At 38.5% G+C, this 25453-nt stretch overlaps 1 long non-coding RNA gene across 1 annotated transcript in view; it reads right to left on the reverse strand.

Annotated features, from left to right (window-relative positions):
- The window catches only part of LOC103138188 (uncharacterized), a 76191-nt gene that overhangs the window by 12656 nt on the left and 38082 nt on the right, over positions 1 to 25453 (reverse strand). Inside the window, exons 6-10 of the long non-coding RNA XR_001662122.1 lie at positions 24990 to 25293; positions 23137 to 23228; positions 19478 to 19573; positions 18230 to 18322; positions 12631 to 12720 (exon numbers count right to left, since the gene is read on the reverse strand). This is a non-coding gene — a long non-coding RNA (uncharacterized LOC103138188). The remainder of the gene's footprint in view (positions 1 to 12630; positions 12721 to 18229; positions 18323 to 19477; positions 19574 to 23136; positions 23229 to 24989; positions 25294 to 25453) is intronic.

Below are 25453 nucleotides of genomic sequence, written 5' to 3' on the forward strand. Positions count from 1 at the left end.
TTCTGTTTGCTGAAAGGAGTGTGTGCAGACATGTCCGACATGTCAAATTCAAACATCGTCAGACGTGAGTGAAAAAGGAAAAATAAGAAAACGACATAGAACAAGAAACAAACGACTACTGAAACAAATGTGATGACTTGTTGCCAGGAAAACGTCTCTCTGCTGTGAGAGCATCGAGGTACATACGACGTTCCTCGGCCGTCGGTTCTGCTGTGTCTCACCTAACATGTAGTCTCATTTCCGCAACTTTGAATTTGTTTCATCGGTTCCCATCTGACACTGAGCAGCCTCTCTTGGCTTTATGGTCTCCGGCGTCGCTGCCACTCCCCGGCTTGATTTGCTGCAGGCTTTTGGCCACACTGAAGTCTCGCCTTTACTACCTGTCAGTTAAACGTCTGCTTTCTGCAGCTGCAGGGTTGGGAGACAATCCAGGCCTTTCAGGAGCAACCTGGAGATGGATGCAACACGTCAGCTCGAGTCCAGTGAACCCATGTGAACTAAACGAGTTTGGCCGCTTTTCGTGTTTCTGTCCCTCCATCCGTCAGGCTGGAGACACAGAGAAGCAGGTGAGCCAGGTGAGAGGATGTAAAACACAAGATAAAGAGGATTTCTCTCACTGAAACTATATTTTTATATCTTCAAACTGGGATGGAATCATAAAAACAAACTAAAAAGCTGCAATATCGGTTTTATCTTGTCGTAAACTTTTACTCTGCTGGTCTGGATTCTTCAGATTTCCAACTCAACTTCTAGCAAATTTCCTGCTGAGGTTTTCATCAGCGCTCTCAAAAGTAATCACATTCTCTACTAAAGTAGAAGCACAGATACTTATATGAGAAAATACTCTAGTCAAAGTAAAAGTACAGGCTGGACAAAAAGCAAAACTTCAAGAAGACAAAATGACTTGATAAGTTTAAAATATATAAAAAAGTTCTATTCACACAAAATTCTTCCTTTTTTCTTTTGCTCTGTGTTGGTGCAGAAATTTAAGAAAAATACTGACGGTCTAGTTTTTCTTCAAACCAAATGTCAGGATATTTAGATTGAACAAAACACATGGTCTCCGGCCATGTTGTTTTTGTGTGTGTTCTTCTTCTTCTGCTTTGCTTTAGTTGCATTAAACTGAACGGTGAATTTCCACTATAACACTTTTTGTGTCAGCAGTGGATTTTTTCCATCATTATTTTTTCCATCATGCAAGTAAAGAACCATATGTGAAAATGTAAGGAGTGGAAAGTACAGATATTTATCTTACAACATTAAGAGTAAAAGTAGAAAGTTGTCAGAAACATAAATACTGACTCTAGACAGCATTGTGTTTATTATGCCATTTTAAAGATGACGAGTTCATACTTGAAATGAGATTTTCTCCATTTTGAGCAGCTGGAAACGCAGCATGTGGCCCTGCCGTCTCCCTCAGGTCCACAACTGGGAAACTACCGTTCATAAGACTGAGGGTTAAAAACGAAGTCTAAGGGGCACGAGGGGGATTTAACGTCAGTCTTTCTGACTGTTTGGAGGGAAATTTGGACAGTTAGCTTCCAGAAGGGATTAGACGTTTGTATGGGATGGTTTCTTCTCAATGAAAAGGGATAATGCTCCCCTTTCTGTTGCTTAAGTGGGTTTTTAAATGTGGGACTGAAATGAGTCAGCTTTAGTAAACGAGTAATAAAGAAGGAACGTGTTGCACCAGCGGTGGTTTTGGTGTTTTGTGTGGGGGGTTGATCCGGCTCCAACCACCCCGAGGGGAAGGGCTGGGTTCCCTCTGGAGGAGAACGCATTCATTTCTCATTTTTAATTAAAGCAAATGGCTGCCAGGCTCTCTTTTATCAATCAATCATGATAACGGTAAACGTGCAGGAAGGCCTTCTCGGGGTGTTTTCACACCTGATGGTCCGGTTGGGAACCAAAGTTGAAACATCTGTTACATTTTCAGCTACTGCTCTTCACTTGCACAAAAAACTGTTCCCCTCTTCACCTGTGGGGGCGCTGCACCAAGAACGATGCAAGAACCTCTGAAGAAGACACTAAGTGGTGCCAATTTTCAGCGATTGTTGGATTTCTCTTTTGTCTTTGGTAAAAGACGATGACCCGTTTCTCTCCCTCTGGCCCATTTGTTTTGGTTGTATTTACCCAGAATGCCCTGATTCGTAGTCCACTTCCTGCTTTTGGAGTGGATTAAACAGGACTGATGTGAACGCATCAGTGGTGGGTAAAGTACCAAAACTTGTACTGAAGTAAGACTAGAACTACTTCAACATATTCTTTTATTCGGGTAAAAGTAAAAATTGGCCATCCAAGAAATTACTCAAGTAAGACTGAAACGAACCGAATAACCCATGAAATTATCAGTCAATTAATATTTAAATATTCCATCAAAAGTATAAAGAATAAATTTTGGTATTTTAAGGACCACAATGACAATAATTCATATAATTAACAAAAAATAAAATCAGGCAACAGAAAATTATTCTAAACCAGTTTCTTTCAATAAAAAAACTAATAAAACTAACAAAAACTGCAGGTGAGTTTATTTCTGTTGGTTAAAACATGTTTATTTTTCATCCAGAGGGTAGAAAATCCAGAAACTTTACTAAAGTAAGACAAGAAATACTTCATAATAAAATTACTCAAGTAAAAGTAAAACGTACAGCGTAAATATACTCCTGAAAGTTACTCAAGTAAATGTAACTGAGTAAATGTAACAACCCAAAAGTAAAAGAGACGAGATGAAACAGAAAAATGCCTTAAAAAAGAAAACCTGCGTTGGGTAATGAAAAGTTGAAAGTGCGTTGAATTTACATCGTAGTCGATCTGAGTGGAGACGAAGCTCGGCCCAGTGCGTTTTGTTTTCCCAGTGATCCCAGTAAAAAGGAACCAAACTGCTGTGAACACCAGCAGAATGAGCTTCCCCTCCCTGAACGCCGCCTTCGCCTTGGACCGTCTCGCTTTGATGACAGTAAAACTCCAACATGGCCTCACTGAAAGCTGAACGGCCGACCTCTGACCTGCCAATTTGGAGCGCTGCCCCGCGGGTCGGGGACGAATGAGGTGTGACGACGAGGTAAAGCAGGAGTGAAGGAAGGACGCTGATGTCTGGGATTACTGCAGCGGGCTGGAATGTGACCTCATGTTTACCGTTTTTATGGATAATTTGAGCCTAATAACGGTTTGCGTGGGATTAAAGCTCTTTTCTGTCCTTCGGAGAAATTGTCGAGTTCAAGATAAGTTTCAATGACGGCATCAGAGTAAAAGAGACACTGAACCTTGAGACTTGACTGGGAAAAGGTAAAATGATGTCAGTTCGGTCTGAGATAGACGCGAATTTCAGGCTCTTAAAACGATAAAGTGCAGAAAAGAAAAATTCAAAGACTTTAAAACAGTAAAATAACTGTGTAAAAACCCGTATTGAAAGTAAATAGTGCTTCATTTTTAGGTTCATCCAGAAAAAACCCTAAAAGTTTCTCTCTTTTTTCCAGCAAATTTTTAACTTTTCAAAGTCACAAATTTACCAGTTTTTTGTTTTTGTGGAAATGCACTTCTCTTTTTTCCAGTGTTCACATGGAAGCAGTTCAAAACAAAAAATGTCCTTAACACGTGTGACATCATCACACTCTGAGCTGAATGTTTTGTCATAAATAATAATAAAAAAGTTTATTGGAAAATGTGAAAAGGTAATTAAAGTATCAAATGTATTCAGATAAATTCATTTCTCTGATGTTTTTTAACCTTTGCATGACGTTTGTGCAACAAAATACAACTGAGCCTGTTTTCTCTCAACTCTTCATAAAAAATCTAATTCATGTCTGTTAAAAAAACAAATAAGTTTATTACATAATTTATAAACACTCTGTGTTGCAACCAGACTTCACAGCACCAACCCGCACGTTTTGTTCTGTCACAGAAAAATGTAACAAAGGGAAACAAAGCTAAAATGTTTTAATGTTTTTAAATTCTCAGGCTGGAATCCTGAGAACTTGTTCACCGTCTAAAACCAACCGAAACTATTTACCCTGACGATCGGCGCTGAGACATCCAACCTACCAGGAAAGCTTTAGTCATCGCGCTGTGCATCCTTCCCCGGAAACGTTTGAACGTCGTCCTGAACTGCTGAACTCAAGCCTGAGGGATGTTTAATGCAACTTACATGAAGTCATGCTCGCCTGAAAGTAAAACAAATCCTCTGGAAACACGCAAAGTCCTGTTCAGCCTGATTACATCACATTTCGCATTTTAAACATTTCACTGCGCACAGGGTACAGTAAAAGGTTTCTACTGTGCAGCAACCTGATCAGAAATATGCACATGAAAACCAACAGAGCTTGATGATTACCTCCTTAAACTGAGCAAAGCGTGATTTAGAGACGCAGCCATAGATCTCCATGGTAACGATGAATCAGCTGCAGTGAAAGCATCCTAAAAGACGGTGGTTAGACAGTGACGACTCAGATGAGATTAGCATAAATACAAGCCGCATTGTTGGGTTTCGCGAAGAAATACTTTAAAGTTTTTTTGTGATGTGACAAGATACTACTCATATCGTTTTACTGAATTACTGCAAAAACATACATAACATTAATGCAAATTAATGTTAAAGATGAAAAACGAGGACTTGGAAAAAAGTTCATCCATATTTTAAAGAGGATCTCTTATGTGAAATTCACATTTGTCAATTTTTTTTTTAGTTTTATTTGGGTCTTTTTTGCTTCTAAAAACAGACAAGTGCTTAAAAAACAATAAGTTTAGCACTATGGTAATTTTTTGTTGTCTGGAAAATGAGTTGTTTTAAAAACCTTGCATTTGTTGAGATAGTCAGCTGGTATTATGCGCTGTACAATGGCTGCTGGAAAAGAAGTTTTGCTGTTAACTTACCATTCAGAAAACAGTTGCTGTAAATCTTGTTAGTTGTGCAGAAGGCTCCAATTATGCTTTTCAAAGGTGTACGGTTGTATAACTACGCCTCTGTTTGCAACCATTTTCATGTGCAAGTGTAAACATTGAGTTTGGGCAGCTTATTTGGATTTAAAGTGACGGGAGGCCCTAAAACAGGTAAAATCTCATCATCTAAGAATGATTTTGAGCAAACAAAGTGTAATGAACATGTTTCGTGTCGCCCATAAATCTATCCTGACTTGTTCAAGGAAACATAATCGTCCCCATTTTACCAAGCTCCTTAAAATAATCCCACTACATAAAGAGACAGCAGCTGCTTTGTGTGCTTTAGCGTTACAGCCATTAACGCTCAACTCTGTTTATGTCAGCAACAAACTTGTCACCCTCCGCCTTCCTTTAGCGGCGCTTTCACCACCTCTCACCTCAGTCATCTGCCAGCTAAAATTACCTCCATGTGACACATGCCGTCACGCTGAGCCACACCCCCCGCCCCGGAGCGCACAGGCAGACTGAATGATGGCTGCACAAATGCGGAGCGTCAGCACATCACCTGACAACTTATTAAACCCCCACACAGGAATCCGAAATAACCCGGGGCCTTTCGGTAATTATACGCACTTATTAGCTACTGTGTTCCAAGTGTGAACATCAGCGCTCCAACCCGGAACTGTTTCTGAGCTTTAAGGGAAACGGTTGGACAAATAAGACGATTAGTGGGAAAAGAAAAAAAAAAAACCAGTGAACTTAAAGCTTAAAGCAGAGCATGCATTTAGATTTTTATCATATCACAATGTTTTCACTGCACTCAAGTGTCCCAAGCAATCACGCAGCACTCAAGCTGTTGGTGTTGGCAGGACAGATTAGGATCTGTGCACGAGGAAACTATTTTCTAATCATGTTGAACGCATCAAACTCTTGTTGATACACACACACACACATACACACGTTCCCATATGTCTAATCTCAGCGATGAGGGAGTCTTTCGCCAAGCATGCACCTCGCATTCCAGGATCCGACATAACAAGAGCCATACGGAGAGCTTGGAGAGCGATGAGAGGGGCCGCTGACGGCCTGACGAATGGAGCTGCAGATAACCGCGGCTCTGCTCAGACAGCAGCGCGGCGTTTAGCAGCGATCACACAGCAACGCGCTTTCAGCAGCGCAACACAGGAAAAGATCAAACATATAATGTCCGTCTCAGGTCCTGTCCTCTGATTTTTCTCTATATTTGGTCTAGGTTCTTTACTTTTTTGGTTTCAGAGAGATTAACTTTATTTTGTAGATGCAAAATAAAGTTTATGAAAGACGATTGTTTATGAAAGATGGGTGTTGTGTAGTCTTGGCCTGCTCTTCTTTGCAAAATTGATTTTAAGTTCAGTCATATTGTAGTATTTTAAGCAGAAACAAGCTATTAAGATTATGCCACAGCGTCTAAAAGGGATTTAGATCTCTACTTTGACTAGGCCGCCCATCAGTTAAGGCTGAAGAAAACATCCTAAAGCAGATCATCACACTTCCACCACAATGTTTGGTTGCTGTGATCGTCTTTATCTCATCTTGCTACTTTATTGCCAATGTTTCCAAAAGTCTTGAGGGTCAGCAGGATGTTTTCATCGTAAGACAGAAAAAGCTCCGTCTGAGTTTCTGGTCAGCAGTAGCTTTGAATCTGGAACTCTTTTCTTTTTTTGCTCAGTTTCTTGATTGCTTATTGACTGAGGTGAGTCGTGCCGACACTTTTCATTTTTTTCTTTCATCTTCCTTTCTCACATGATTTAGTGGCGATCGGCTCTCGTTGCTCAAGACCTTTAAAATCCATAAACAAGACATTATTACGTCCCTAAACACTCTGAGGTCATAAACCGTTCACACATCAGTTTAATTGGGGTCGAATTTAATAAGCAACAACTCTGCAAAAAAATCTGATTTTAGCAAAATATTCTGAACTGTGTCAATAAGGAAGCTCATCTTGGCCACTTGTTTCCTGGATCTTGTTCTTTTGGTCATAATTCATAAACTATAATCATCTGAGTCTATAACAATTACATTTAAAACATTTTATTATCATTAAAAGATAACAAAAAGATAAAATTAATGGGGAAATATTTAACATCGAGTGACATAATCTCAGTATGAGCGATAAGAAAGGCATCTGCAGCCTGGATCGGGCGCAGATGATGTCTGCAGTTGTCTTTGTACAAAAATTTGTTTTATTTATCTTTTCTGGTCAATATAAGAAAAACAGCCAAAATAAAACAGTAAGCTGACGCGAAAAGTCACGTTCAAGAACACACATCAGTGCTCCATTACAACTGTCACTGTTGTAAAATACACGGTTCGCTTCATGATTATTGATGCGTCTGCAGCTCTTTACATGCACTTGACCTTTGACCTCATGAGAGATGATCTAGCTGCTGGTGGATCTGTAAAAGTTGCCGTTGCCGTCTCCTGGCAGCAGTCGTCTACTACCCAGAAACACTTCCAGGTCTAAAAGCGAACATGGAAAAACTGAGTCGTCTGGAACGCATTCTTTACTAATGAGGAGAAAAGGGAAACCAGTCGAAGTCTGAGAAACAAAGACGAGGCGGTGGGCTCATTATTTTTCATTTTCCTCATCAGAAACACTAACAAACATTGTCTCAGCTCATTTCCACTGAGCGGTGCGGCAGCGTGTGTGGGTGTGTACCTGTTCCTACACATTACGCCCCACAGCGTGATGTGAGCATACGATACTGCATGTGTGCGTGTGCTTTCACGCCTGAGATTTCACATGAGCATGTGTGAGTATGCTCACTCCGTTGCAGGAAGAATACTCTTATTGTATTTCTGACATTCGGGGTCACGGAGGCCAAATGTTCGTTTATCTTCAGAACATTGTTTGTGTACGGTACGGCAGCGGCGGGTCCTTTATCTGAAACCTAAAGCTGCTGCTGCTTTTCATTCGCTTTTCAGTGAACTCCATCCAATCGGAACGCCTGTTTGTTGATTCGTTATAACAGCAGAGAAGCAGATACTGAAGAAAAAGAACAGATTTTATTTTTTATTTCACAAGCTGAATTTCTATTGCTCAACTTCACATTTTGAAAATAAATTTGTTTTAAAAAACTCGCTTTGGTCGTATTGAAATTAGTTTGTTTTGCAGAACTGCAGTGGGGACACTTTTCCCGCGTTACACAAGTCGGTAACACTTTATTTGAAGGCTTATTCATGTTCATGACAGGTGTTTATGACAGTGTCATGTCAGTCTTATTCAACCCCCTTCAAATAAAGTGTTACCCACAAGTCACATGATCAACCGGATGTTACTACTGTTGGAAACCACGAAGAGGAAGACGACAGGAAGTAGACGCCATGACTTTCAAAAACTTATCGCAACAACTCTTAGAAGAGTCTGAATTAATATGAGTTACAACATTTAATTTTCCTTTGGGATCAATAAAGTATAAAGAATGATGTTATTCACATGTGATTTTAACTGGGTTTCTTATTTCTGTATTTTTTGGGGTTTTTTTTAGTAACAACACTACTGATTCATCTTGAAATAAACACAGATTTCCATTCTCTTGCATCAAACCAGTGACTTTTACTCAAATGCTTACTTTTAGTTAATTTATTAAACTCAACTAAATTAATAAGTCTGATCGAAATCAGAATTTACAAAATTTTGTTAATTTTTTTTCTAATTCATTCCTAGAAAATTTGCAAAATGTATTTTAATAAGGCAAACTCACAAAAACCCTTTATAAGATTTGGATCTATAATAATTTACACATTGATTTCAAACAAGAAATCTGACAACTTTACATGTTTTGCATGTTTAGTTCATTGTTAAGTGACGATATAAAGCTGTTAGGGGGTATTTTTCTTATCCCGCTTCGTGCTGACATTTGTCCCAGAGGCTCAGCCGCATCAGTGACAGTAAAGGTTACACCTGTACACTGAAAACCTTCAGTAAATGTAAACAGCGCTACAAATTGGCTTTGCATGGGAAATAAATTTGGTGTCACACTGTAAATAAATGAACCAGCAGTTTTCCATTAGGCCTTTATTTCATTATTTCTTTCTGCTGACTGCTTTGAAAAACCTCTTTTAATGCTGCAGTGTCAATTTTCCGCATTGTGAGGAAACTAAAAGCTCATAAAATGTTCTTTTTTTAACCAAATGTCAAGATGAATACAAAAGAACAGCAAAACTTTGGGTTCCTTTTAGAAAGAGACACACTTAGCACTAATGAATCCTTAGAGCAGATGTTCCTCCCAGCCTGCAGGCTCGTCCTGGACGTGTGATGCCCCTTTTCCTGCAGCTCAGTGTTGTTGTAACCAAACCCTCTCTCCCTCTCCCCTCCGTTTGGGTAAATATATACTGGCCCGGCCTGTCTGTCTGCCTCTGAGAGCATGAACTGCCCTGCCCTGCTAAACAAAAATACTCCCGTTCTGCAGCCTGGCTTCTCTACAATAACTCAGTAGAGCAAAGGCTGCCATGTTTTGGTTGTTAAGGATTAGATGTCAGTCAATAATGAATAAATATTATGTTTTTTGATGTTTATATAAATTTAGCTTCTTTAAAAGTTTAGCCATAAACAGGATGGCTGTTAAAGGTATTTAAGTTTTATATATTTTTTACATATTTGTTGAAACTGCCACTGTGTCAAACAGTATGAGAAAAGATCTGGTTGCTCTGTCTTCTCCCAGTGCTAACTAGAGACGACCAGTCAGAGCCAGGAGGCGGGTCTTAGCGCTATCAATCACACTGTTCTGAATGCTAAGCTAGTTAGCATAGCCACTGATGACGGCAGATAAACGGTTTTCCTGTAACGGTAAAATGTTTTTCTGTTATAAAAAAAATCATAAAATAAAATGAAACAGAATAAAATAAATGTTACTCTGTTAACATAAATTAGCAGCTTGAACATGAGCTTGATTGACAGTGATAAGCCCCGCCTCCTGGCTCTGATTGGTTGTTTTTTAAGCGCTTCAGACTGCGCTTAAAAAAACAAAACAATCTTTTCACAGATTATCTGTCGAGACACGGTGACAGTTCAAACTAATTTGTAAAAAAAAAAAACATTTTTAATAAAAGTTACATAAAATAAACTTCCTTCTGTAATAGCAAAACATATAGAGGTTTCTATTCGATTTTATAAATCACTGATATACAATTATATTGTTTTAGATATTTAATTATTCAGTTTGGTACATATTGTTACTGTGCTGCTGTGGGTTTTCCCTCTTGATAAATGACTATTCTGTTTTAATACATGATTGAACAGCATTTTGACTTACTGTCACATTTTGTTCTTTATTATAATTCCTCATAGCTTCCTACTTATCTTTCCTTTCTGTATTCTTGTGTTTATTTTCTATAATTGAGCCAATCGGCCTCATTTGTTCTCTGAGCCACTTTTCCTCAAAACTGCCTTTTATCTCTGTGTTTATGAAATCAGAGATATCTAAAGTAATAAAACGAATCAAGAAGCGTATGAACTGCGGATCGTTACATTTTATAGTGGTACATTTCCTGAGCAGACATTTGTTTCCTACAATGAAACCAACAAACTGCTGAACTGAACCGTGTGCAATCTGGAGCTGAGAGAAAGAAAATAGTCAAACTGGGAACAACAAGTTGGATTGATGGGTCTGGCTGCTCTGTGCGTGGATCTTTATGGATCAATTTGTATCTTGCTTATTGAAGAAATAAAACCAGATGTCTTTCATTATTAAAGGATTCATGAGTGACACTGTATGGAGAACTGCAGACCCAGACTAGGGGCAAAGCTGGACTGAATGTCATCACAGGAAGCAGTAAAGTCTGAGGGTTTGAGTCGAGGTCGCCAGAGCACCAAGATACTCCAAAACTGTGATTGAGTAATAGTTGTACTGTACTTATACTTTTTATAAGTTGGATAGAAACATCTAAGCTTGTGGCTTGTTGTCATAGCAACTGCCTGCCAAGATGGCTCACAGTTACAAAGTTCCTGGACTTGGTAACTGTGTATTACAGCAGTCTCTGGTCCACTTGCCGTCCGCATATGCATTTGAACCGCGCCATAGATCACTTCAACCGAACCGAGGCTGGGTTCGTAGGCGGACCAGAGTTTGTTTTTTTGGTCCATTTCGTGTTCCTCCCAAAACCAACTGGACCTTTTAGAGAAACAAAACTAGAGCTTGATTAACGCGGACTGAAGACGCTCGTGGCTCAGATGTCTCTTCCACGTTAAATGACGGGAACGACACCGGGGTAGAAAGAAAGGGGGCAGAAAGGGACCTTCGGCCTCCATGGGAAACTTTATTCTCAGGTTCTGGTCAAGAGATCAACTTGGATTAAGGAGGACCAGGTCTGTGGACCGCTGAGCGGGTCGGGGGGTTGGTTCTCTGGTCCAGCAGTGTGCTGTGGATCTGGACCGGGCTTAGGTTTGGGACCCTGAGGCAACCTGTAAGGGGATGCTGTGGGAGAGGGGGCTGCTCTCAGAGGCTATCGGGTTCTGGTGTCATCAGAGTAAAAGCTGTTAAAATCCAGTCAGATTTGAGGACAGGTGGAAGAGGAGGGCGTCTGGTTTGGACACTCAGTGACTTTGTGCTTTAGCAGGTTTGGTCATTTCACCTCTGATTTGGACCGGAGCGGGCCTTCACAGGGACCAATTGGTTGACCCACCACTGCCACATTTTCCATCCACTTTTATGAGTTATTTTCTATAATCTGCTGAAATTTGAAATTCAATGTAAGTAAAAGTGTTTTTGTGATTTAAATACAGAACTGTCACCCAGAGGTTGCTTAGAGTTGTATCTTCTTTTTATCTGCATATCTGCATCATCTTTTTAATACTTACACTTTCCATGCATTACTGTGTTTTTCCCTGTTGGGGGAAAGTTTTTTTTTTTTTGTCTTTGTGAGTTTGTTGTTTGTAATTCTGTATAACAATTTGATCTGATTTTATAATGAATTCTGCTTTATGCTAGTAAATTTGATTGCTTGATTGATTCTGGTTTAATTAGAGTCAGACTGGAGTCTGTCTCAGCTGCTCCACAGGAAAACAGGAACTAAAATAAACAGAACCATTTTAAGAAAATAAAACAATTATGAGGATAAAGTTGTACAAGAAGATTGATGAAATAATACAAAAATAAAGTTGTAATATTTCAAGAATAAAGTCATAATATTACAAATTTATTCTCATAATATTGACTTTATTTTCATCATTTTATTTTATTATAAAAAAGAGTGTTTTGTATTTTTTTTTCTTTTTAATGATGTGCAAATTAATGAGAAAGCACCACAAATTGGGTAATTTTTCTGGATATTCATCAACTTAATGTATAGAAATAAAGAGAAAAAAATATATGTACAATTATATTGTCCCTTTAGTGTTTAGAGGGACAAAGATGGCAACATTTATGAAAACATTATAAGAATGTGAAAGTGTTTGAACTGACCTATTCCTGTATTTCTGGTTGTTCTGTTATAGTTGAGCATCTATTTGGCTGGTGAGGATCAGAAACCCTGAAGTAAAATGTATTTTTGTCTTTTTCAGAATTAAACAGGATCTCTGAGTGAAACTGTTTAACAGCAGCTGGACGTCGTCCCAGTAACACCATCCACTGGTCTGTGGTTTAATTGGTGAGGCGTTCTACTGGTTTCTGAGTGGAGGGATGAAGTGAGAATCCACGTCCACCACCTTCCTCACTGCGTTTTAACAGCTGAGCCTCATGAAGTCGTCCAAAATGTGAAATTTTCCAAACTTACCAAACAGCTTTTGTAACGAGGCTGTAAGTGTCTTTACTTCTGCTGCTGGGACGTTTCACCAGTGGGTCCACTGGGAATGATGGGAAGAGCCTGAAGACCAAGAGGAAGAATTCCTGAGAAAATCAAACGACTGCTTTGCATTTCTACGTTAAACGTTTGAAAATGCAGGTGTGTTCGTTTAGAGAGCACTTTAGAAATGTCATGTTTTTAATAAAATAAATTTATGTTTTCAGAAGAGGAGCTGCTCTGCTCAGTCATAAGTAATGGTAACATCTGACTCCTAATTAACTCCCCAGAGAAACCTGATGTTTGCTGCTGGCCTTTAGACACCAGAAGGTCAAAGGTCAGCGCAGTTCCCTAATTCACTGCTCCGTAGGGCGAATAGCAGTTCTTTCATTTTCCTTTTTATTGCAAACTTAAGCTATTCAATACTTGTGAATTTTTAATTTTGTTACTATGTAACAGCATGTTGAAACATTAAACTAAAATATTTAGCTCACAACTGTACAGAGTCTTAAATGTTAACAAATTTGGAGAAATGTTTGTATTTGTACTTAGATAAATGAGTTCAATTTTACTTGCAGATCCAACATTTATGTAAAACAACTTGCAGCATTAAAATAGAAAAATTATTAACACAATTTAGAAAGAAGTGCTGATGATGCAAAATCCTGGCTGGATGTTGTTACATAAAGGGGGGAACCTTAACTTATATAGGAATTATTTATTTTAAAAAGTATATAAATGCACACTGCAAAAACACAAAATGTTACCAAGTAAGTTTGGTCTATTTTCTAGGGGAAACATCTTACTTAAGATTTTAAGCAGGATATGTGAGCTTATTTCAAGTTAATAATTCCTTAATATTGATTAAAAAGCTCCAGTTCCACTGGCAGATTATTGAATTTATAACATCAGAAAAACATCTTATTTTAAGTTAAATAATCTGCAAATGGAACTAGTTCTTTTTTAAATCAATTTTAAGAAATTAGTTACTTAAAACAAGCTCATATATTTGCTGAAAAGTTGCTTCTTAGTTCAGTTTGTCTTATTTCAAGTAAACTAAAATGTCTCCACCAGAAACTAAACCAGAAATACTTTGTAAGATTTTGTGTTTTTGCAGTGTGGAATGAAGGTTTAGTCTCTGGTGAAAATATCTTAATACATTTAAAATAAAACAAAACTAACTTAAGAGGAACTTTTCAGTAAAACACAGGAGTTTAAATGAATAATTATTGAATATGAATAAAAATCAACAGGTTGCACTGACAGATTGTTTCAAGTGAACAAATATTTGGTAAGATTTGGTGTTTTTGCAGTGCATCACTTGTTTGCGCAATGGTTTCTCTCCAGAACACGCTAACAGTGCGTTTTGTGTTCTTGTAAGACGATGATATCCATCCAGTCCCCCTTATTCCACCCTTCCTCTCCACGCCGCTCTCTAAGGAGTCACAAATAGATAAATCCAGCAGTCAGGAGCCCAAACCCGTCATCAGCCAGGAGAGCCCCTGGTTAGAGGCTTCAAAGAGACTTTTTCAGATGAAAACGAACAGAAAACGAGTGCAGTACATCTGAAGAGCAAAAAAACTCCCAGCATCCTTGACCAAGCTCCAAGAAACGATGAAAATCTTAATTTATTGGAAGAATCTCGTGAAACCTGCAGCGGGGAGCGAACAGGCTTCATGGTTGGTGTTTTTTAGAGCTGCAGGATGTTTCACTGTGTGAGAGGAATGTCCTCCAGAGGAGGAATCAGGCGGTTTTTATTGTTTCAGCAGTGATGGCTGTGATTGTGTTTGGCATACTGATCAGGACAGAATTCCCAAAATTCATCCATAATTCAGGTTAGCATGACAGACGGGCAGGTTTACTGTTTTACTGATGTGGTGAAACGACGAGATGAAGCCAGGAGAGAAGTGCTACATCTCAGAAATTAAAATGTAACGTCTGGTGCAGCGATTTCAAAAAATATCCAAACTGCTTTTAAATATTCCACGCTTTGTCTCATTACAATCATTTTTATTTAAGCCAGTTAGAGTGGAGTGACGGAAAAAGTCTGAAATTTAACACCAACTCTCATACATTTAGACTTTGACTAGGCCTTTCTAATACATAAATATGATGTGATGTAGATCGATGTGGCGTTGTGAGTTTTGTGGTTTTAGGACAAAACTCAAACTAAATCATACTAAATACAAGATGGAACTCAAAGCATTTGTCTTTTTATTTCCATTTTTTCTGCTTTTATTTTAGTTTCTGCAAATAGGAAGGAGGAACTCAAACAAAGACTTGGACGCACCTTTTATTTCTAACGTGGCTAAATGAAGCAAATCTTTTAGAAGAGGGAGAATATCCTGCTTTTGTTGATGATTACTGCATAAAAATTTGCTTCAAGATCATCAATTAAAAATAAAATAAAAACATGAACCCCCAAAAATAGGAGACTGGCGTTTTTAAGGCATATGTGCAACATTTTTAATAAATAATAAAATAAATAAAAGTAGGTGGATATTAACATTTCAATGATTTGAGTCTTTGGGAAATCACTGTAGCTGGAATAAGTCTGTCTTTTTGGTATTAACTTTTTTATTACTTTAACAAACATAATTTTATTGTATTTTGATGTTGTGATTTGGTCAGCTCAGGTTTTTGAAAATATTCTATATAAACTTTGACTTATATAGAATATATGTTAGATTTTCAACAAAAGTCTAACTTCTTTAATAGTTAATGCAGTTTAAAAACACCCAAAAATGCAGCCCAAACTTATTTTTGGATCATTTTTTCCAGGATCTTAGTGAGGAATTGAGATTTCATAGGGTAAACCATCTGCGAGGCGTTACTGTGTGGGTCCAGTGTATGCAGAGTGACGGATCCGTCAGGGTTCATCCCTTCCCATTTCAATAAAATCTGAGTTTGTAGCACAGGAAGAAGCAACAGATTGATAAGTCCTGAATATGAATTCTGCTTCGTTTGGGTTGTTCATGTTGTTGCCATGCATGGACGGTGTGCATCTGAGCGAGCGGGTCAGAAACTCGCTCCGCTCCGAGCCACAGATCGTGACCTCTGCTGCGTTTACTGCAACAGCACTGTTCAATAAAACATAACGCTTCTATACACAACAGATACACAGTGGAGAATCCAGAGCAGGTACAACAAATAAAAACATCCATTTGGAAGCGTTAGCCTTGATCCCATCGTTCATTTTAATCTCTAAAGTGATAATCTCTCAATGCTCATGAAGCTGATCTGCAGTCATGGAGAGTTTAATTTATTCCTGCAGAAAATACAACTGATGTTTGCAACTTCCAATATGAAGGCAGAAACTGCAGCAAAGCAGTTTGTTTTGGGATGTAGTGATATTTATATTAGAAAAAGTGGTTACACTGCAAAAACACAAAGTCTTACCAAGTACTTTCATCTTGTGCAAATGTCTTAATGCACCTGAAATGATACAAAACTAACTTACAAGGAACTTTCCAACAAGATGCAGGAACTTACTTAAAGTCAACGAGTCCTTTCTATTGATGAAAAAAGGCTAATTTCATTGGCAGATTATTTCACTTATAACATGGGAAAATTCTTATTATAAGTGAAATAATCTGCCAATGAAATCAGCCTTTTTTCATCAATAGTAAGGGATTGTTGACTTTAAATAAGTATATATATATCTTGAAGAAGAGTTACTAATAAGTTAGTTTTGTCTTATTTCAATTGAACTAGGATGATGGCGCTAGAAACTAGATGAAAATATTTGGCAAAATTTTGTGTTTTTGTAGTGCAACACAAAATCTTACCAAGTGTTTTGGTCTTGTATCTTGTGCAGTTGTCTTAATACACTTAAAATACGACAAACCAGTAGTTTTTCAGAAAGATATTAGATTTTAAGTGAATAATTCCTTAATATTGATTTTTAAAATGTACTAGTTCCAATGGCAGATTGTTTCACTTATAAGACATTTTTCCAATTTTATAAGTGAAATTATCTGCCAGTGGAACGAGAACTCTCCATCAAAATTCAAGCATTATTCACTTAAAACAAAATCCTATATCTATCTTACTAAAAAGTTAGTTTTGTTATATTTAAAGTTTATTAAGATGTTTCCACGTGAAAGTAGAGCAACCGTATTTGGTGGGATTTTATGTTTTTTGCAGTGTAAGCTTGTATTTCTTATCCTTGGAGGAATGAAATCTTTTCCCAGTTACGACGAACCACCAAAGGAGAAACATTGGCTTCCCTAAAGAATACGCAGGACTGAGAGTACTGTAGTTTTGGAATGAAAATAGGTCTGAGAAATAAAAAGTTGGACTTTCATCATTTTTATGATCAGTAATGACTCAGTGCTGCGTGTTCAACCCTACAGTAGAAAATGACCAATCATAAAAAGTCAAACACAGAATGCCAGAAACATTTCTACATCTGTTCTTGTCAAAGTTAGATTCTTGTGGTCACCTTCAAATCTGTCAAAGCTCAAAGGACGGATTCAAAAAGCACAACCATTACTTGTTACTTTTACAGTCCTTGGACAAAACACCAGAACATTTCTGATTAAATTAAAGAAAAATTCAGGAATAATCACCGTTTACTGCGCATTGCTGTGCTTTGTTGGCTGGTCGGTTGATGACTGCACTGCAAAACACAAAATCTCACCAAGTATTTTGGTCTACTTTCTAGTGCAAATATCATAGAACACCTCAAATGAGACAAAACTAACTCTAAACTAACTTTTCAGCAAAATATACAAGCTTGTTGTAAGTTAATAATTCCTTAATGTTGATAAAAAGTTCTAGTTCCGTTGGAACTGGAACATTTTCCCAGGTTTTTTCCTGCTTTAAGTAAAAAAAATCTGCCAATTCAATTTGTATTTTTTTCATCTATATTCAAATGAGTCTTAATTATTGTAACTGACTGTTGCTTTAGGTGGATAATCAAAAATGATTAGTGCCTCCAAAGTGCCAACTTTGCATGATTTTGTAAATTATGATAATTTAATGCAAAGTTGGCATTTTTAATGGACTTTCAGTGCAACTTTGCATTAAAAGTGTCATTATTTACCGAATGACACTTCATGACGTCAGTCATAAATATTCATAAAATCATTCATTATGTTCCTGACAGGTGTTATGTCATGTTTATGACGGTGTCATGTCAGTCTTATGCAAACCCCTTCAAATAAAGTGTTACCCATAAATCTTTCCTTGTGCTTCCAACAACTGTTCACGTTGAAATTAGATTCGTTGAGCATCGATTAGCATCGTGACGTTTGTTTCATTGCTTTTGTGTGTTTTGTAAATGACAAAAAGAGGTGAAGGAAGGATCAGCACTTAGGAAACAAAAGTCCTTCTTTTCACAGCCTGACTTAACGTCCCGTGTGTGTGTGTGTGTGTGTGTGTGTGCGTGTGCGTGTGTGTGTTTATGAGCTGGTGTCGACTCCAAGGCATCAGAATCAGCTGAATCTCTGTTTGGGAGTGTTTGTGTTGGTGTTTTAACAGACTCTGGTTGATTGTTTTTCTACCTTTTTGTATTTTTTCAGGTGTGTTTGGTGTGGGAATCCCTGTGGGAGGTCAACGCGAAAAGCTCGCGAACACACACACTCTTTACCTTACACTCCTGGTGTAAACAGTGGCAGCGGCCACTTCGCTGTCGTCACAGTTTGTTTCTGTTGGGGCGCCTCACCTGTCAGCAGGCAGATGGCTGTGGGGGGCAAAGGTCACAGCGGGGGGTTACAGAGGGTTCACAGATGAGTGATTAGAAGGAAAGAGTTACACTGAGGTGACAGTTTGCTGTTTCTTCACTCATCTGATCATACTGAACAAAAGCGACTCTTAATCTGAATGTTTACAGATAACTTATCCTTCACTAAGTGCTACTGATTCTTGTTTGAAGCCATTATTGATAATGAAGGGCTTCACTGCCAACAGATTCAACCGACTGCAACAGAGTTAAGAACGAATATTGTGTTTTCATCTCCCACAGCATGATTCCACCACTCCCATGCTTCACAGTTGGTTACGCTTTGCTTGGTTTGGGTTGAAAGTCTCATACGGACTGCTAATATTCTCCGTTCCATTATAAAACAACTCTTTGGATTTTTAGTCGCATTTCTAACATAAATGTGTGAAAAAGCACAATTTTACAATTGCAGTGTTTCTATTAAATAAGAGATTCGATTAAAATCTCACGTGAATGAGATAAATCATTAAACGTCGTTGTAGTGGCGGATGTAAACACAGGAGATGTTTTAATATTTCATGTCATCATCATAACGTCTTTGATGTTGGAGCCTCTTGGGAGTTTCTGCTGCGTTTTTTGGCTATTTTACATGAAAAGCTACAGATTCAACATTTTCAAATGACAAGCTTTGTGATACTTTTATCTCTGGTGGAACTAGAGATAGAGATTTATCATAATATTTGCATAAAAATATTCCAAAAATTTAGGGAAAATCAAGTTTCAGTTAAAAAGTGCAAAAAGCATCTTAATTTCAGAAATGTCGTGTACAAAAATAAAACCATTGGACAGACCTTATTCGATTTAGTAAAGGAAAACAGTTACTGTTCTCCAGATAGTGAAGGAGGAAAAACCTCAAACTTACACCTAGTTTTACTGAAACACATCCAAACTCATCCTGGGATCAGTAAATTTAGCTAAAACTTAAGCATCCATTCCTCTCAAAGTCCTAATCCTAATGAAAAGCATAAACTTTATATGAAATGAACCAATTCTGCAGATAATTTCAGTTTCCTGATGGCTATAAAAAGTCGAGGTTCAACTCGCTTATGAACTAAAAATAAATGTGGCGTATAGTTGACTGTGTACATAAGAGAAAAACCAAAATAAATGACAAACCTGTGCACCGTATTCTTGTTTATTTTCTCCTTTCCGTCCCTCATCTTCCTGTTAACACTTTCCTTCCTCCGCCGCCCCCTCTCTGAAAGCCCATTCCTGCAGATAAAGGGTAGACCCCTAATTTACCATCTCCTCTGTTCCCACAGCCTACCAACACTCCCGCTGAGGTCAGGGGTCAAACTTAAATGCTGCCAGACTATCTGGGAATCTTGTGGGCAGTTACATTTTTGTTCAGCTGAAGTCAAATATAGTCATGGGTGGCAACTGCTGAAAGTGCAGCTCAGTAAACAAAACTAAAAAAAAAACCCACACACCCATAATCAGACTTTATTGACACAAGTGCAGCCATTAGCAGGAGAAATAATCAAAGAGGTTCGGACAAAGGCCCCATTTTCCCCGTCAAGGTGTTGGAGCAGAACATCAATGCTTCTTTGATTACAGCCTGAGCATCACCTTCAGAGCTGCACAACAAACCATTAGGAGAAATGTTTCACTTGCAGCGGATTTCAATAACTCAGTTTGTGCAGCTTGTTTGCAAAAAAGTCAAGCGGAGGGACATTCCAGCGAGACTCCTCTGCTGGAAGGGAGGACGCCACGGGAAAACACGCTGGATTAAAAATAAAATAATGCTGGGGCATTCATGCCAGACCCTCCAAGCAGCGCGCATTCTTCTCATAAGTGCCCTTCATTGATCGAGGCGGTCGGCGGCGGAGCGCTTCGTTTTCAGCCCCGTCCCTCCGGCTCCGGCTCTCGTCCCAGACGGACCAGCGAGTCAACAGCTCTGGCTGCGTTTTTAAGTGCTTCCCGGGTATTCGTTGTCGCGTTTGCCCCGGCGTTCCTTCGCCCGCGTTAGCATTCAGTCCGCATAGGTCAGCCTTTGTGCTCACCCGCCCGCCACGTCGCGTCGTTACAGTTCATGTTTGGGTAAACAAGTGCAGAAGAAAGTCAATCGAAGCTGAAATCGAAGTGCACACACACACGCACACACACCCACACACACAGAACCTGTTTGCCAAAAACACCGAGCGACAAGGATGGAGAAGAGGAACTTGGAGGTGAAACAGCCGAGAGGTAAAGATTTGTGAGATCAGGTTAAAATAAGTCAAAGTGAACCAAACATGGAGAAGCAGCATTCAGTCGCTCAGCACCTTTAAAGGGACATCTATGTATGGATATCAAATACGACTTAAAAGAAATTGGACTTCATAAAGTAGGACTCTGTCTCTTTAAGAATCTCCTGCTCTTTCTGAAACTCCACCTTCAGGAAGTCATGGCTCCTCCATTAACCCTTTAACAACGTTTTTATCAGCGTTTCATTGAGACGTAGCTGTTATGATGAGCTCAGCAGATGCAAAGCTCCACCAGGTGTTTGCTAATTGCTGCTAGCTAGTCTGAAGGAGCAGAGTGGGAGATGCACAGAGAGCGCTCTTTGAGGAAACGGCATCAAATTGGAATTACAAAAATTAATTCACTTACAGGAAACATGTCAGTTTAGAGAAAACTGATAAAAAGTTTTTGTTCTAGGCTGAGTTGGTTTTTCAATTGTATCAAAATTTGCGAAACTGCAATAGAAACACTCTTTTCTCATCACACGAGTCACCTGATCAACAACCGGATGTTACTACTGGCAGAAATTATGAAGTTCAAAACAGGAAGTTGTAGGAGGAAAATGGCGCTGCTTGTTTTTAAATGACTTGCGTGTGAACAAACGTATTCAAGTTTAATAGAAACGCAGCTGTTTCAAAACTGTCTTTTTTGATGTTTGTTGAATATCAGAAAATTTTGCGCACATCTGTAATGGAAACACAGCTAATAGCCAAGCATAGACCAATAAAGGGTTTGTCTTTGTGTGTCTTCATAAATCCCTCAACGCTTATCTTTGCTGCCAGATTACAAAAGACAAACGAGATTGGAAATTTGAAATATCATACCAAACAGGAAATAACCAAATCCCGTCTGCAGGGATGATGCAGGGCTGATTAAATGAAAAACTTTCCTCGTTCTGAGTTTCTGCTGGCCCGTCTGCTTTGTCTGTCCTCGTTTTCTGCCTGTTCCAGCGCCAACATAATGAGTCACACAGTTAATTTAAAAAACAAAGCAAACAGTTGTTAATATCCAGATTCAGACGTTCATAAATCAAAGACTGAAATAATCAGGACAAGATTTTTATGTTGCGGTAAAGCAAACTGCTCCATAATCTGACATAACGGTGTGCAAAAAGCAAATTAAATTTTACAAATATAATCTTAAGAGAAGCTGAATGCAGCATAATGAGATGCATAAATCGACACAAACAATAAATTACATTAAAGAGATCCTAAAATCATGAGATCACATTATTCTGCAGCCAGAAGCCAAGGCTTAAGGACTCCATTACAGGATTTACTTGAGAAGGTAAAAATGAATCCGTGAAGTAAAAAAATGTGCTTCATACAGAAACCAAAATCCTGCAGGTAGAATGTCACAAAGCCCTGCAAAAAGAAGCTTCTATAAGATAATTTACCAAGAATCCACAGATAAACATTAAAACTTTCTTTTTCATGCGGTGTATTTATCATCCACCTCTAATCCTCGAACCTGGAGCTTTTCCGTGTTCCTCAGCCAATCAGCAGATTCAACGTCCCACCATAAGTCACTGGTTTTCCATGAAGCTCCAGTCATTTCTAAATCTTCCCCCCAAAAAAACGACTTCACAGCCGTGAGTTTATATGCAGGTTGGACAGACGGCAGCTCTTCCCATGAAGAGCTGCATCAATTCACTGCAAAAACACAAAATCCCAGTCTAGGTTCTACTGCCAATGTCTTAGTTCACTTAAAATAAGAAAAAAATAACATAGAAGCAACTTCTCATCAAGATATAGGAGCTTGTTTTAAGTCAATAACTCTTGAATACAGATGAAAAATTCCTAGATTCACTTATTTAACTTTTAAGACATTTTCCCCAAGCAATGAGTGAAATAATTTCCCAGTGGAACTAGTACTTTTGCAACTATATTAAGTAACTATTTACCTAAAACAAGCTCCCTCATATTGTGGAAAACTTACTTGTAAGTTAGTTTTGAAACTGGACCAACATACTTTGTAAGATTTTGTGTTTTTTGCAGTGTAGCAGCTCAGTTACATTTCTTTTATCTTTTTTAATCTGTTGCAATAATCCTAAACCCACAGGATTAGCTCCTGTTGAAGCTCAGGCATGTGAGAACATGCTCTGTTTGTGAACTCACCTTTTAATATTCATGGGACTGGTGGATAACTCTCCATTGGTAAGATCAAGACTTCTACACTGCAAAAACACAGAATCTTACCAAGTATTTCGGTCCAAATATGTTAGGACACTTGAAATAAGACAAAACTACCTTAGAAGTAACTTTTAAGTAAGATACCGGAGCCTGTTGTAAGTCAATTATTCCTTAATATTGATGATAAAAGTCACAGGCCCACTGGCAGATTATTTCACTTTTAACAATAATATCTTTGTTATGTGTAAATAAAATAATCTGCCAGATTATTGAGGAATTATTGATTTAAAACAGGCTTCTATATCTTGCTGAAACGTTCAAATGTAGCAGTATATTTGCACTAGAAACTAGACCAAAATCCTTGGTAAGATTTTGTGTTTTTGCAGATCTTCGCTCTCACACTCAGTGAGTCTTTCGTACCTTTTTCCAGCCGTACGCCAACATGTCCTTCGCTGACCTTTTGACAGGCGCGCCGCTGCCGTATCTCCTGAGCAGCAGACGCCTAATTATTCCTAAAAAAAGAAGCGGCTGTTATGAACCAACAACAAGCTGCTGAGAAGCTCTCGATGCAAATTAATCAGGCCGTCCGCGAGCGCCGAGAACAAAAACAAGTCCGTCAGAGAGCAAGCAGGAATATCACAGGAAGCTAAATTTAAACCAGTGGAGGACTCGGCATCATCAAACTGAGGAAACGCAGAGCGACGGCTTGCTGTGGCTTCAAAACTTTACCATGCTGGTACTTAATGTTTGGACAATATGGCAATGTAGTAAAGACGGTTTAGGTAAAAAAAAAGAAAAGAATCACTTTTCGCAAAAAATGTCTTAGGCCATTATTTCAGCAACGTGACAATATTCATAGTGTACAAACCACAGGTGTTCAAAATGGGGTGCCGGGGCCATTTTCGGCCCCTGGACTGATTTTGTCCGGCCCCCAACCGCAATATAAGAATGAATGAATTCTGGTTTCTCTCTGTTGTCTTTGTTCTTGTTGCCATAAGAGTCCAAAATTTGATTTGGCATAGTTTAATTGTATTTTTTTAATCTTTTACAATTATTTTATTTTATTGTTTTTATGGTTTTTAATATTTTTGAACTATTGAGCACCCAGCCATTTTGAATCATGTTACATTTAAATATTTATTGTGTGTCGCTGTAAAGTTTTCTGTCTGGCAAGTTGAATATTTTATATATTTTCTCTCTTTTTTTTAATCGTGTCCAAATTAAAAAACAAACTGGGAGACTTTTATTTAAGAATGTGCTAAAACCATTCAATGTTCTGCATCTACGATTGGATCGTTGCATATAGTAAAATAAAAAACAAACCAAAAAAAATCACGCTTATTGCATCCTGTAGGGTAATTGTAAGACACGGTGGTGGCAGCAGCATGCTGGGAGGATGACTTTTTTCCTGCAGAAATGGGAAGAAAAACTTCCTAGAAGTTGCAGAAGGTTTGAGACTGGAACAGAAGAAATGGTTTAACTCAAAACATTTTCTTGTGTTTGAATGGCCCAGTCAAAGTCCATATCTGCATTGAATTGGTACGAGTTGAATACAGACTGTTTCCGACCTATTCGCCTGAATTTTGGTCATTTTGTAAAGAAAAATGGAAAGGTTGTTGGTTGTACTGATGTAAGAAACTTGAACACAAACAAACTGCAAATCACTTTCCTTCAACTTGACGATTAAAAGCCACTTTGTGTTGGTCTGTTGCATAAAATCCCAATAAAATACCTTTGAGGTTTTTGTTTGTAGAGTGAGACGGAGGCGTATAAATACTTTTAGAAGTCACAGTAGATTGATTCTGTTGGATTAATTTGTAAAGAAAAAATAACGTTAACATGCATTCAGATGTCAAGAGTATTCCAAGATTGTATCAAGCTAAAACATTAAAGAGTTTTAATATTAAATAGCACAAAAAGCATGTTTATTTAAAAAGCTTTCTCAGAATTTGATGACTGATGTGGTTCTTCTCCAGAAAGTTGCTTGTTCTCTGTGGTTTTTATGATGAAGAGCTTCTCTCCAAAGACTCCTGGCAAACACACATTTCTGAGCGTTTACATGGAAACTGTGTGTTTGAATCAAGAACAGAAAGTTAGAGGATGCCACTGTGAGGTGTGTGTTCTCGCTCCTGTGTGTGTGTGTGAGAGAGAGAAGCTGTGTGATCAGAAGTCTTTGAAGAAGAAAGGATCTGTTCGCTCTGTAAGTCTTCATTCCTCCAAACACACTTCCAGCCCCGGAGCCATTCCTCTGATATCACACCAATCTGCCTCACCTGCCTGTCCGGGCCGCTCCTCTTTAGCTGTCCTAGTTATCCTGCGCCGCTCCTCCATAAACTGACTCCACCGCCAGCCGATGAAAAGCCGTCGCCGTCAAAGGGCCCCCTGGGTGCTCAGGCTCCAGTTCTCCCACAATCTGTCTTCCTGCGCCGTGGTTGTGTGTGAAGGTGTGATTTGTGAGATTTTTGAGGAGCAGACGGCGTTGAAAGATGAACTTTGGTAGGTTGCTGTCACGCAAGGATTATCGTCACTCAACGACAGCTGAAGGCATCGATGTAATGTCAGGATTACACTGGTTTTCTGGAAACAACAAAGAAAAAACCATGAGGTGTGCTAACAAGAGAGGATATTAATGATGGAGTCACATATACTCAAAAAATCTGGATTTTATTTTAACCTTCATTGGTTCCAAGAAACGTACATTTTGTACATAAGTGGGAACCTTTCTGAGCATTTTCTT

The sequence above is a fragment of the Poecilia formosa genome, unplaced genomic scaffold (assembly GCF_000485575.1).
Source record: "Poecilia formosa unplaced genomic scaffold, Poecilia_formosa-5.1.2 Scaffold47, whole genome shotgun sequence".
NCBI classification, from domain to species: domain Eukaryota; kingdom Metazoa; phylum Chordata; class Actinopteri; order Cyprinodontiformes; family Poeciliidae; genus Poecilia; species Poecilia formosa.